At 49.5% G+C, this 12849-nt stretch overlaps 1 protein-coding gene across 1 annotated transcript in view; it reads right to left on the reverse strand.

Moving 5' to 3' along the window:
- Window positions 1-655: 655 nt before the first annotated feature.
- TWIST2 (twist family bHLH transcription factor 2) overlaps window positions 656-12849 on the reverse strand; it is a 37981-nt gene continuing 25787 nt past the window's right edge. Inside the window, exon 2 of the mRNA XM_005241287.3 lies at window positions 656-1445. The gene's annotated coding sequence lies outside the window, so the exon portion shown is untranslated. The remainder of the gene's footprint in view (window positions 1446-12849) is intronic.

Below are 12849 nucleotides of genomic sequence, written 5' to 3' on the forward strand. Positions count from 1 at the left end.
GCGGAGGAGGAAGGTGAGTGAGCACTAACAAAGCCCACCAGTGTTTGCTCACAGGGTGGAAGGTAAGAGGGAAGGAGGAGCAGATCAGCGGCTCTGGGTGACCGTTTCTGTAGTGCAGCTGGCTGTTGTGGGTTATGCATCTCTTCTGGGCACTATATGCAAAGGCCTCTCTGGGTCATGGGCACAGCTTTTCCATCATGGTGTGCTCGTGCAGCACCTTGCACAGCAGCGTGCAGCCCCTCTTCTCGTTGAGAAGTGCTTGCCCTTCGCATTCCCACCGGCAAGCATGAGGGAGACCAACTCATTACTCTAGGGGAAGGCAAGCGTGCAGACCGGTGGGTCTGATGCATACTGAGATTTGTTGGATTTTGCTTAATAAAGGCTCTGCTGACAGCAGAAGCTACTCGAGTGGTGCACTGGAGACCATGGTGCTGCAGCCTGAGCAAACCTGCTTTGCCAGGGTGCAAGTAAATCACCAACTACTCCTGGTACATGCAGGCAGACATCAGCCCGGACAAGTGATGCTCGTACCTTCTGCACCCCATCGCTCACTACCTGGGAAACAGCTTTTAGCCAAACCGGTGAGTGTTGAAACATTGCGGGGTGCAAGGAAGCGGCTCAGCTTCTGCTCGGAGCCGTGCAGGCAAGAATGTAAATCTCACACCCGCAGTAGCTGCATGACATCTTTATTTTTATTGGCAAGAGAAGCAGTATACACAGCGACATTGCAGTCTCTTAGCTCGTTAAAAATATCTCAATAAATAAAACAAATAAGCAACATATACACTAGAACAGAAAATGAAAAAAAAAAAAAAGTTGGGGAGGGAGGGGGTGAGCGGTAGCAAATCATGGAGCAATAAGGAAGAGCAGTAGAGTGTGGAGGGCGGTTTGTAATCCAGGCTGTACTTGAAACAAATCATGCAGGGAGCTGGGGACATGGTGGGCTTTTTTCTTCTTATTTTTTTTTTCTGAGAGCCTTGGTCCAGTTTTGATGTTACTCTACAAGAAATCAGGTTTTGAACTTTAAAAAATACACACACACACACACGCACACACACACAAAAGAATACAGCTAAGGGGAAGCAAAATCCGAACCCAAAGATTTCTCATAAATGTATTCCTGAATTAAGATTTTTCAGAAAAAAAAATAAATCTGAAATAAGACCAAACACACAGACAGACAGATACAAAACCCAACAATAACGAACAACCAGGAATGTTGCTTCTCTTTTCTCTTTGGTCAGTCGCTTGGGGAGAGATGTTGCAAAGTTTCAGACCGTTAGCTTTGGTGCTGTTTTCTGTTCAGTCTAAGTGCTCCGCAAGAGTTCAGAGCGAGGGAGGTCAAGAGGGGTCTTTTGGACCAGTTTACTTGAGGTTGTTAAGGTTTCAGAAGCTACAAACTTGGATATATCCCAATTCCACTTCAGTCTCAGACACTGGACAGTCTGGAGAGAAGAAGAAAAAAAGAAAAAAAGAAAAAAGAAAGAAAGAAAAGAAAAATAAATACATTGAATACAGGACATCTTTCTGAGATATGTTTGATAAGTTCTTTTCCCCTACGAATCAAGGCTGTGATTCACCAACACCTGTGACCACATGCTGAAGCCTGCCCTTGGTCCCAGCAGCGTGGAGCCACATGGTTAATCCAGCATCTGGGCAAGATCCGATGCATCAGGAGCGGCCCTCACCGCCCCTTAAGCAAGCGAAACAGGGAGATGGGATGCTCAGGCTTTCGAGATGGGCTTTAGAAACTCCATCCACAGTGGCTCCTCCTGTAAAATCAGGCAAACCCTGCTGGAACTGAATATGTTTTCCGTCCATCCTGGGGTAACATGTTTAGGCAATATCAAAGCACATCCAAAACCAACAACAACAACAAATCAGCTTAAACTTAAGAATTCCTTTGACTTTTGGATGTATAGCCTAAGTCCAGAGGCTGGTAATGTCACAGCCTTTTTTTGCATTGCACTGTGAAATGATAAATCCATAGGCAGGAGCAATGCAACCATCGAAAAGTCCATATGCTGACAGCAGCATCTCCAGCCCTGAGGAGCTGTGCTAAACTCCTGTTTCCCATGTGGTTCCTGGTGACCCAGCCCTGCATATCGGCTCTTCTCTGCTCCATTTATCGGGATGTGACAGGATTCAGCAACATGTTGGGGAGCACTGTCGCCTGCGGGGTTTGCTCTGATCTGCAACAACCTGCTGCTGCTCATTTGTGGGCTGGTGAGACAAACTCTGTGACCCAACAGTGCCCATGAGAGATCCAATCTAACCTGGGGGAGGGGTGGCTTTGCAGGCACGGTGCTGTTTCTGCCTTCAGAACAGAAAGCCACCTCAGCTCATATATCAAAAAGCAGATATAATTATTTCCTCCCACTAAGGAAAGCTTCCATTTAGCTTATTTCCTTTCCTTTCCTTCTCAAAGTTATTAATTACCTAATTACAACCACATTCTGCAGATGAGCTTGGGGCTTGACAAGCTGCCCAGGACCACTTAGAAAAGCTGAACTGCTGGGTGTGTGCGAGCGGCAGTGGCTCGTGTACACGCACGTCTGACAGATGAGAGGCTGGCCCTTCCCTAACACCAGTGTTGCGGCAGCCCTGGCCTGGGAGGGACTCAGGAAAGGAAAATGAAATGCAGGGGTGGAGGAAGACATCATGGAGTGATTTTCCGATTGTCTTTTGGTTTTGGGTTTTTTTTTTTATTTTCCCCAGCAAGCAGAAGGGGTGGAGGATGCTCGCTGCCAGCTAGACAAGGTATCGCTGTGCCCTGTTCATCTCTGAACCTGGCTGCCATGTAAAACAAGGTGAAACCAGGTAGAAAGCAATACTGAGCTGATCTGTTTCCACTGATTTTTTAAATCCCAGCCAAGACTGGAGAGGTCAGCACAAAGCTGCTCTTAGAGCAAAGCTGGTGATTTGCAAGCCAATGTCTTTAACCCCAGGTAAAATGCTCTGCTCTGGCTGCTGCTGCTGGTCTCATTGTCACTGTTTTGGTTGGGGTTTTTTTTTGCAGTTTCCAGGAGCTCTTTTGGCTCCAGCCAACTGGAAAAATGGGAATTTCACAGCATCTCAGTGCTAACTTTGCTTCCCCATTACAATGAGGTGCATGAGTGTGGTCTACCCTGTGGACAGCAGCGCTGCAGTGGCCCAGGGCTCTGGCATGGCTCTGCCAGGTCCCCTGCCATGCTCCCAGGGCTTAACCCGTCCTTGCCCATCCCACACAGGGCACCAGGACCAGAGTCACGGCAGGCAGATGTGGCTGCTGCTCAGCCATCGCTTGGCTAATACCTGGTTATCAGCCCTGCCATGACCAGATGATCTGGTAAGCCATTTCCACTGCTGTTTTCTGTGCTCGTTCACCACATGCTAAAGCAGCCTGTCTCAGCTGATGGAGCAATATTATGACCAGATATAGAGGTCACCCAAAGGGAGATGCTATATCTGGCCATGAAGGGGCTATTCTCCCCATCTTGACATGTATTTGTGTTTCAGTTCATGTCATGTAACATTTTGCTGCTTGTTCTTACCACATATTCCATATAAGATCCCCATCAAAGAGTAAAACCCGCTAATCCGCAGAGCCAATCTGTCAGCACGAAAGAAGGAAAGAAGTACACAAGATGAGAAACCTATTACATCTGTTTCTTCTTCTCTGGACCTTTGGGATGTTGGATGTTGACTGGTTTTGAAAATCTGGCTCCAAGTGGAAATTTTAAAAACACATCAATGGTAACAGGAGGTGGACATCTGCTTGTTGCATGAGGGACAGGCTTGGGTGGTGGGATGTGTGGAAACGTGTCCACTGCAGGCAGAGAAGTGACGATGAGATGTGTGATGTCTGCACCCAACCAGTTCCCCCTCACTTACCCTCTCCAGGTCACTCAAATAGAGGAGTACTGTACTAAAAAAAAAACCTGCTAGCATCCCACATGGAGCTTGCTAAGGTGAGGAGAGTTCAGCGGCTTCTCACTTTGCTTGAGTGCTATGTATACTGGAGAAATTGTACTCTGAATCTGCCTTGTGACCCTCATCTTAGAAACCTGGTCCTCGCTCGCTGTAATTTGGGTCTTGCAGGGTGAAGGAGGATCAGCTCCTGGCTGAGGAAGTGGGATAATACCCCCAAAAACCTGCGGGATGGTCTTTCCTCCCTTCCTAGCCAGTGCTGCCACACCACTGCTGCAGACTCTTTGTGGTGGCTGCCTCCTCCTGCCTCTTGTTTCTGCAAAGCCCACCTTGACGTGTCCCAGTAAGCCCAGTGCCTTGTGCCTGGGCCCCCAGGAGGGCTGGCTCTGATCACCAGAAGGGGAAGCACAGCCCCGCTTGCCTTCAGGAGCTATGAAATGAGTCTATGGGGCCCTTCTGGCTCTCTCCCCTCTTAAATTATGGAGAAGTTTCCCATACCGATTTTGTGCTCTAATGGACCTTCCCAAGGTCGTGCTTCATGTTTATAATCCTTTGATCCCAGAGGCACTCAGAAAGGTGTTTGTCAAAGCCTGCCAAGGCACTCAGCTGCTGGCTGCTCCTGTGGCACCCGTCGGATGCAGCCCCCCGAGCCGGACCCGCCGAGGCTCCCTAACGCTCCTGCAGGAAGGGCCGCAGGCTTCCTACGGCTGCTGGATGACGAGGGATGGATCTATGGGACTTATTCTTAAAAGAATCAGCCAAGCCCACAGCAGATATCACAGGGAGGGAGCAGAATTCCTTCCTGGCTTTAAGGTGACGTGGTAGCACAGCAGGACTTTGCAGAGCTTGGTTTTAATTCCGGCTCATGCACAGGTTTGCCATGTAATTGTTCACCCCTGCATGTGCCTCAGTTTCCCTGGTTGGGAAATTGAAGTACATCCTTTTGTCTCTTACAGTGCTTGTGGTTTCTAATCCACTGGTGCCCGTAAGGCACCTTATGATTCCCCAAGGTATAGCTGAAGGGTATAATACTGTAGTATAACAGTGCGTGATTATAGTGCTGGGACCGAGAGATGATACATGCATGGTGAAGCTCTCAGCTGAACGTACTTTCCAAGTGTTTCTCTTACGCTGCAGCATGTAACACAGAGTACAGTTGTTATGCATTGGTGTATTGCAGACCTAACGCAGTGTCCTCTGGACAGTGAACTGGGGGCTCGCTGCTCTATTTTTTCCTTGCTTTAGGAGCATTTCCCAGCCACATAAGGAGCATTCTCCAGCCCAAGAGCACAGCCCAGAAACAAGAGCTGAGAGCTGCTGGGTTGATGTAAGGTGGCAGCAAGAGCACAGCCCTCGTTGCAGGAAATTTTGCAACAGGTCCCCAAGGTCTTTGCTTATATAGGATTAGGGCGGTTTGGGTTACAAAGGGATTGAATTAATTTCCATAACATGACCAAGAGTGCAAAGGAAATAGGAAATGCAGCAAAACTGTTTTGAGTTTGTTTGTTGGGTTTTGTTTTGGTGTTTGTTTTGGTTGGTTTGGGGTTTTTTTGTTTGGTTTGTTTTTTTTTTTTAGGATGATTTTTCAACTTCTTTTCAAGTTGGGAATGTAAAAAAATGGTCCTCCTCCTGGGGCCCAACCTTTCTCCCTCCATGTGGGTTTTGGCCAGCCAAAATCCATACCAGAAAGTGCTGGCCCACCTTCTTGCCTTGTGTTTGGGGCTGGGGACAGGGTCAGGCAGTGAGCGGGGAGATGAGGGGCGCGAGCGGCAAGGTGGTGCAGCACACACCCCGAACCACCTGGTACTGATTGTGGCAGTCACCAAACGAGTTTATAGATGGTTTTCTCCCCCGTTCCCCTTCAACTTGGGGAAGTAAAAACCAGTGTGGGTCAAAGCTGAGACCCCAGCCCCATTCTGTGGGTTGGTGCAGGGCACACTGTTCGTGGGCTGACGATGCTCCCTTCAGGCACCTCTGGAGGGCATGTGGTTTCTGACCAAGCATCCTTGCTGAAAGGAGTTTGAATTGCAAGAACAAATTTCTTACACGTGGCAGCAGTGGGCACGCTCCTCGCCGACCCCACGTGTGGCTGCCCCAGTGCTCCCGGCCCGCGTTGTCCCAGCAGCTCTGCTGCCTTCGGCACCATCCCTGCTGCCTTGTTTTGCCTCCTTTGAAGTCTCTCTCCTCAGACTGCGCCTGCTCTTTAAGCACCCCCACAACATTCATTTTAATGGGATATTAAATTCAAGGGTTGGTTTTTTTTGCAGGCTGTGGGGGCTTGGAGTGGGGGGCAGCCTTGCTGTGAGCGGTGGCTCTGCCAGGGGTGAGGAGGCAGGGTATAAGCAGAGCCAGCAGCGTGGCTGGGCGCGGGTGACAGAGGAGCTCCGTGATCTTCCTCCCCAGGAAACAAACACACACGGAGGAAGCAAATGTTAAACCAACCCATGAGAAAGCGCCAAACAAACTTAGTTGGAGATCCCTATCGCCACCATCTCAAAACTCATCCTTCCAAACTGGGAATAACCAGAAAGGATTAATGTAAGGAAATGTACAAGGAAAGCCTACTTTGGCTATCACTGGTCCTTGTCTGTGCTGTTAATTAAGGCTTTATTGTGCTAGGTGCTGCAAAACAGCTGGTAAGAGGTTACGAGCATGCTGCAGGCTGAATGGGGTAGAAGTTGCCTGTTGACTTGGGTCTGCTTGGAGGTAACACCTGAAGAATATGGGGCAGAGCAAGCATGTCAGGCACTGACCTCTCCAGTTGTTACCCAGTGTGTACCTTCAGGGCTGGAGAGCCTCTATATATTTATCAAGAGGAGGAAAATGTGATGTAGATGAGTTATTCTGGAATAGTCCAACCACCGGGCTGCAGCAATGCTGGGATACAACACAAAAGGGGACACTCCTGCTTTAGAAAAATCAATAAAATGTTTCAGTCGGCGCTAAGTAGCAGCTGCCCTTAATATTTTTTTCAAAATAAATAAATGCAGCTAATTTGGTTATTGCATTATGTCATACCCCCGGTACGCCCGCCTGCCGCACCAGCGCTGCGTGCATCCTGCCGCGTAGGCACGGGGACAGGGACAAACAACAACGAACAATGCAAAACGTGACTTGGGGGTGCACGTGTCGGCCCCCGTGCCTTCGGAGAGAAAAGGTCAGCATGGGCTGGCGTGAATTTTTGAAATGCCAAAGCAAGCAACTCCAGAAATCGGGTTGTTCTTTTTTAGATTATGAAATGCCAAGCTGAAGGGGAGGACAAATCTCAGCGTCTTGGCTCTCAGGCCAGAAAGTCTGGATTTGGATTGCTCCTGGCCAAGAGAGCTCTGTCTGGCCTGGCTACCGAGACAGCAGGCTAGATGCAACCCATGGCAGGCGACCTGGGCTCCTGCGAGCATCCCATGCTCCTCTCTCCCCACCTCTGTGACCCAACTCAACGCCAGATTTGCCAGCCAAGGGGACTGTCATTAAGACCTACATGGCAGCTTGAAGTGCAGAGGCCTGAGATACCCAGGAGGCTCTTGCTGGGGACCGAGAAATCACCTAATCTGGCAGAGGTTGTTACCACCATGGGCAGGGGTCCCTACACAAGGTGCTCAACAGCCAAATGCCCTCAGTTCACCCTTAACTTTGCTCATTCCTCCGCTCATTCCTGGGTCCTGGGTCAAACCAGGGACCATCGCTCCCAGCTGCCTTGGGAACGACTGCTTTAAAAAAGCATATGGCATGTATCAATCAGAATGTCCACGGTCAGCTTTGTACGCTTTGCCTTCCAGCCTCCTGTGTTTTTTTTTTATCTGCTCGAAACCTTCTGAAACTTACGCCACTTGAGCTGAAAAATTTCCATGCCCAGCGGTGATTCCTCTTTCTTGTCATTGTTTTTGTTTTCTGGAGCCTGGGTAAAAACGGTCCAGCTGTTTCAGAGCACGGGGAGAGTGGAAAACAGCCGTGCTCCAAAAATGCTGAAGGCTTCCCCGTGACCGTGTGCTGGAGGCTGGGACAGCAGCGGGTGGAAAGCTGAAAGGCAGCGTGCAAATCGCCCGGCTTGCAAAGCGACGTCCCACCTGGACCTGGAGGAAATTAAGTTTGTTTTGACCTAGTTCTGAGCCTCCCAAAATTGCCTTCCAACTATGCATGGGCTGAGTGTTTCTGTGAGCCATATGAAGCAGACCTAAGGCAGGAAGGATGGGGAGTTATTCTGGCTCGGCTTTTATCACCGCCACCGTGAAGCAGCAGAGATGTGCTAGGGTGGAGGTGAGGTGGTGGATGCCGGGAGTGGGCTTGGAGCTGGACTCCAAGCAAGTTGGAATGTACATAGGCAAAATTTGCCACCTAGATTAGGTGACTTGTGTTCCCAGCAGAGTGCCTGGGCAAACTTTAGGAAACCAGCATAGTTCCTTAACCCTGGCAGGTGGGATGCTTCTTGCCTTCCTGCTGCCCGCAGAAGCACCTGGTGTCACGTAGCAAGCTGAAGTTAAGGTATGCCCAAGCGCAGGCTGTGCACACAGCCTTGCCTCCCTCCTGCCGTGCTCACAAACCCCCTGAGTCCTCCTACGAAGGAGCTTCTTCACTTGATGCTCTCCTTTCTCTGCCTGCTTCACCTGAACAAAACAAGAGCAATTTCTCCACAGCTGAAGGCTGCCCCACCTGTTCCTCGAGTTTGTAGAGAAGCTTTTGCTGTGTCAGTCAAACCTAGATGTCAGAAAGTGACGCCAGGGGAATTTTTCAAAGGCTTTTCAATTCTGCAATTCCTGTGCTGAAGTGTCTACTTTCAGCTTGCATCAAAAGGCTAAAACCCAAACTAAAACACATGGAGAATTTCAGCTGCATTGGTTAAATCTTTAGGTGTGATTGTGGAAACACAGTCTTTGTTCTGTTTAAGGGTGGGAAAACGCTATCTGCACGTTTTGCTTGTGTTTATGCATGGTTTAGTGTATGCTCAAGTATTTTTACAGCAAAGTCAAAGGAAGAAGGGATATGCTGTTCTGCATATAGCGTACGTAAACCGACTCACTGCAGGCATCGGCTGGATCTCTACCAAAGGGATATTCTTGAATTATTTTATGCACTTGTCAGCTGTCCCCAGAGCCAAAGTGGACAGCAGCGCATATGTGAAATTGAAAACATTTCTGTGATGTGGATGGTGCAAAAATGCAACTTTTTAGGAAAGATACCATATTGCTTAGCAGCAGTGGGACCTTTGCGAGCAAGTAAGCGTTTGCGCTCCCTTGAGGGAAAATCCAGCATTTGGCAATCCCTGGGAAGGATGGAGAGCCATACTTGGAAAGCCGTTTCCACATACCAGCATTTTGGAAACGGTCCCCCTTCCGCTGTTGGACCGCACCACAACAGGGTGCCTGGATGGGGAAAAACAAGACGGCAGCGGCATGAGGTGGGACACCAACGCTTCAGTTGTGTCCTTGACTGCATCTAGCTTGCTGCCCACACATTTGCCTTGGGAAACCACCCCGTGCTTGCCTGTGGAATAGTCCCTGGGGATACCCAGCTGCAATGCAAGGGGCTGGAGGACCTCTTTCTGAACATGACCAGAGGCAAACAACAGAGGTGAGACACAATGGGGAAACCGAGGCACAAAGGAACGACACCTTAAAATAGCAGAAATCCCTTGATTTTTAGGGTTTTTCCCACCACAAAAAGCTAAAAAGATGGGGATGGGGATTAAATATCCATCCTAGTGGTTGCTTCCTGCCCTCCAAGGAGTGCTGGTCCTTGTGGTTGTGGCACCGACCCCTCTGTGGGCCAGGAAAGGAGAGAGTCCGAATGCACGGCTGTCCCTTAAGCAATGGAAAAGGCAGCAGGGCCGGTCTGCAAGGCTTCAGAGGGGAGGAAGCAGCGGAGAAAGGAATTCAGATAATTGTGTACATGCAGGGGGGGAGAGAGGGCCAAAATCAGATCTAATGCTGTGGGTACGGACAGACTGAAACCAGATACCTTGGCTTGTGTTTTTCTGTCTTTGCTGGTATGAACCCTTATCAACCATCCGCTCTTGAAGTCTCCCAGATGAAGGAAAGCCACAATTATGTGCATCTTACAGCTGGGAAACCATTTAAAAACATATCCCTCACAGTTGTTCATTCCTGAGCCGAAGGTCCCCCCCAGGCTATCACCAAACGTAGCCCTCACTGTCTAGAGGAAAGCCTCTAATCTAATTTAGCCCAGGATTTTCAGACCTTGGAGGATTTATCTGCCCATGGCTGCTTTGAGGGAAAACATCCTCCCTGTGTCCGGCAGATCCCTGGTTTGTTATCAGGAGCGTAACTAGCTGTTTGATGGGGATGTGTCGTAAGAAAATGGAGGAGGAAGCTTTTTCTCCTCCCTCTGAGACTGTTTCTGTCTCCCCAGCCCATCCTGTGCACCGTCGAGAGAGGTCGATGGCTGGCTCACACCTCACTGTCAGGGAAAAATTGCGGCAGTGAAAGTTCCTAAAGAGGCAACGCCAGAAAAAGGAACCGAGGGGAGAGCCGGTGGCCCTGGTCCCTCCTGCCCGTGCCTCATCCTGGCCAGCAGAGCAGGATGGAGCACACCCGTGAGGCTGGGAACGGGACTGGTTGCCAAAAACGGTTCCTCACCCACAGCCGAGAGAGATCTGGGGTACTTGCGAGTGCTCCTCTCCTAAATACCTACCCACAGCAGACAGAAGTGGACTGATTCATTTTTTTTCAAAATAAGCCTGATGTCAGCAAGCAGCCAGCACTGACTGAAATGACTAAATAATCTTGCTTTAAATCCTTCTTTTTTTCACCCCTCATTCTGTTGCAGAAAGGTTCATTGCTGCCCATGACCACCCATCTAAATAGGCATTATCCTATCCTATCCTATCCCATCCTATCCTACCCTATCCTATCCTGTCCTATCCTATCCACCTATCTGTGGAATAAGTGTCTGACCATGCTGTCCTGGAAGAGCTGCCAGACCTGTAAGATGCTTGAATCCAGCTTAACAATGCTGCAATGTATTTGTCACTTTATTTTTTCTTTCCTTTTCACCATTTTTTTCTTTTTAAATTAAAAACAAATTATCAAAATGTAGAAAACTCACATTTTAGAAGTGCATGAGATACCATTTGCTTGCATGGGTGCAGTGCAGTTGACACTGCTGTGTTTACCAGAATGGCCTGTATTTAAACTGCTTTATTAATCTATAATCTATGGGCTTATCTAGGAACATATGAATCAGCAGTTAGTTGACTGCTTTGACCCACACACACTTTACTCTTGGTATCAAGCAGCTGATCTTGCACCTAGTTCATAATTAAGGTGGAAAGCAAGCTTTCACCTTCCTCCAGTTTCAAGCGTACCTCAGCAAGGCTACACTGCCTGGAGCAGAAGAGGTGTCTCCAGCACCAGGGAGACTACCACCCTCACAAACAAGTTTAACACCTCTGCGTGCTCTGATCTCAGTTTTTCCTTAGGTCTTGATAACCAAGATGTTGGGCTTTCCTTGGGGCTTCAGGTCCTTTCCACCTGAGAAGAACAGAGAGGTGCTCACCAAAGAGAGAAACTGGAGGGCTGGTGCAGCCCCATCCTGGATCTGTGAGATACCTGCAAGCTCAGAGCTCCTCTGGGAAACCAGCTCTGCCCTGATGTGGATTGGCATAGCTCATCCATGCCCATCAATGTCAGAAAGCTGAGGTGGCCTCCATCACACACAGAAGCTTGTGGGCTCAACAACTTCCCATGGAAAAACTTGCCCTTTGGGGCCCTGGAGAACCTACAGAAAGCTGCTGCTCTGGCATTTTGGCTTGTGGGTGGTTGCCCCAGCTCAGATAAAATCAGTCACCTGGAGCTGGCCTCACGGTAGGGAGGAAAAGCGAGAACTCTGCAAGGAAGCATTTTGCTTCTGGGATGCTCAGAGTTCCTGTGGTATGTCCTGCCTCTCTGCAGCAACCTCCGGGCAGTTAAGTAATGTTTGCTCTGAGGTGCTGCGTCCCTCCCTCGCCAGAAAATTAAATATTTTTTTTTAAAAAAAGCTTTAAACAGGAAAGATCTGCCCCAAAGGAACATTTCCCCCAGCCCTGCACTCCTCCACAGCCTGAGCATCGGCCTCTACGGGGCAGTGGGGTTTGTCGCAGCTGGAGGAGGAGGAGGTAGGTTTGTGGGAGCCCCTTGTTAAAATCTTGGCAGCACATCACTGAAAGCACGGCTAGAAATTGCCCAAAGGCGGAAGCTGCTAATGAGCACTTGGAGCAGGAAAAAGCAGAGCTGCTTCGACATTTGAAAGGACCATCTAAGCTCTGTCCTCAGCTCTGCCCAGCTGCCTCGTGGGTGGCTCAGAAGAACAAGCGCTGGGGGAACACCACCAGCATCTCCTGAGCCATGAAAGGGCGCGTGGCCAGGGGAAACCAGCAGCTGGGGGCAAAGAGGAGGGCCACCACCAGCCCTCCTGGCTGACAGAGCAGCAGAGGAAGCCCATTGCTGTTTCCTTGGTCTCATCTCCCCTCCCCAGAGGCACTCACACACAAGCCTGGCTTTGCACAAGAAAGGTGTGGAATAAAGGAGCGGGCAGAGGGGAAAAAAGCAGGGAATGAGATGTTCTTCTTGGGCAGCTCAAGTAAAAGATATGGGCTTGGGGAGGAGAGGTAGCACAGACACGGTCATGTCCTTTAAGAGTGGCTCTGAAGCTGGTGGCACTTGTGCCAAGGGTAAGGGAAGTAATTTCATGTCTTCCTCTGCCTCGTGAGCTACCCATCCTGCAGTCTCTGGGCTTCTCAGATCAATACAAGCTCCAGCTGCCAGACCACAAGCAATTCTGGGCAGGCGCTTGGTTCTCCCTGCCTGAAGTGCACAGCCAAAGCAGTGCCAAAGCGATGGAAATGTGTTATGCAGAGGTCAGGTAAGGAGGGCAAAGTTGCTACAGATGGCCCATACACTGGGATGCTCACGGCAAAAGCCATGTGCAAATCTTACCCTGCATGAATCC

This window comes from Falco peregrinus, chromosome 8 (assembly GCF_023634155.1).
Source record: "Falco peregrinus isolate bFalPer1 chromosome 8, bFalPer1.pri, whole genome shotgun sequence".
NCBI lineage: Eukaryota > Metazoa > Chordata > Aves > Falconiformes > Falconidae > Falco > Falco peregrinus.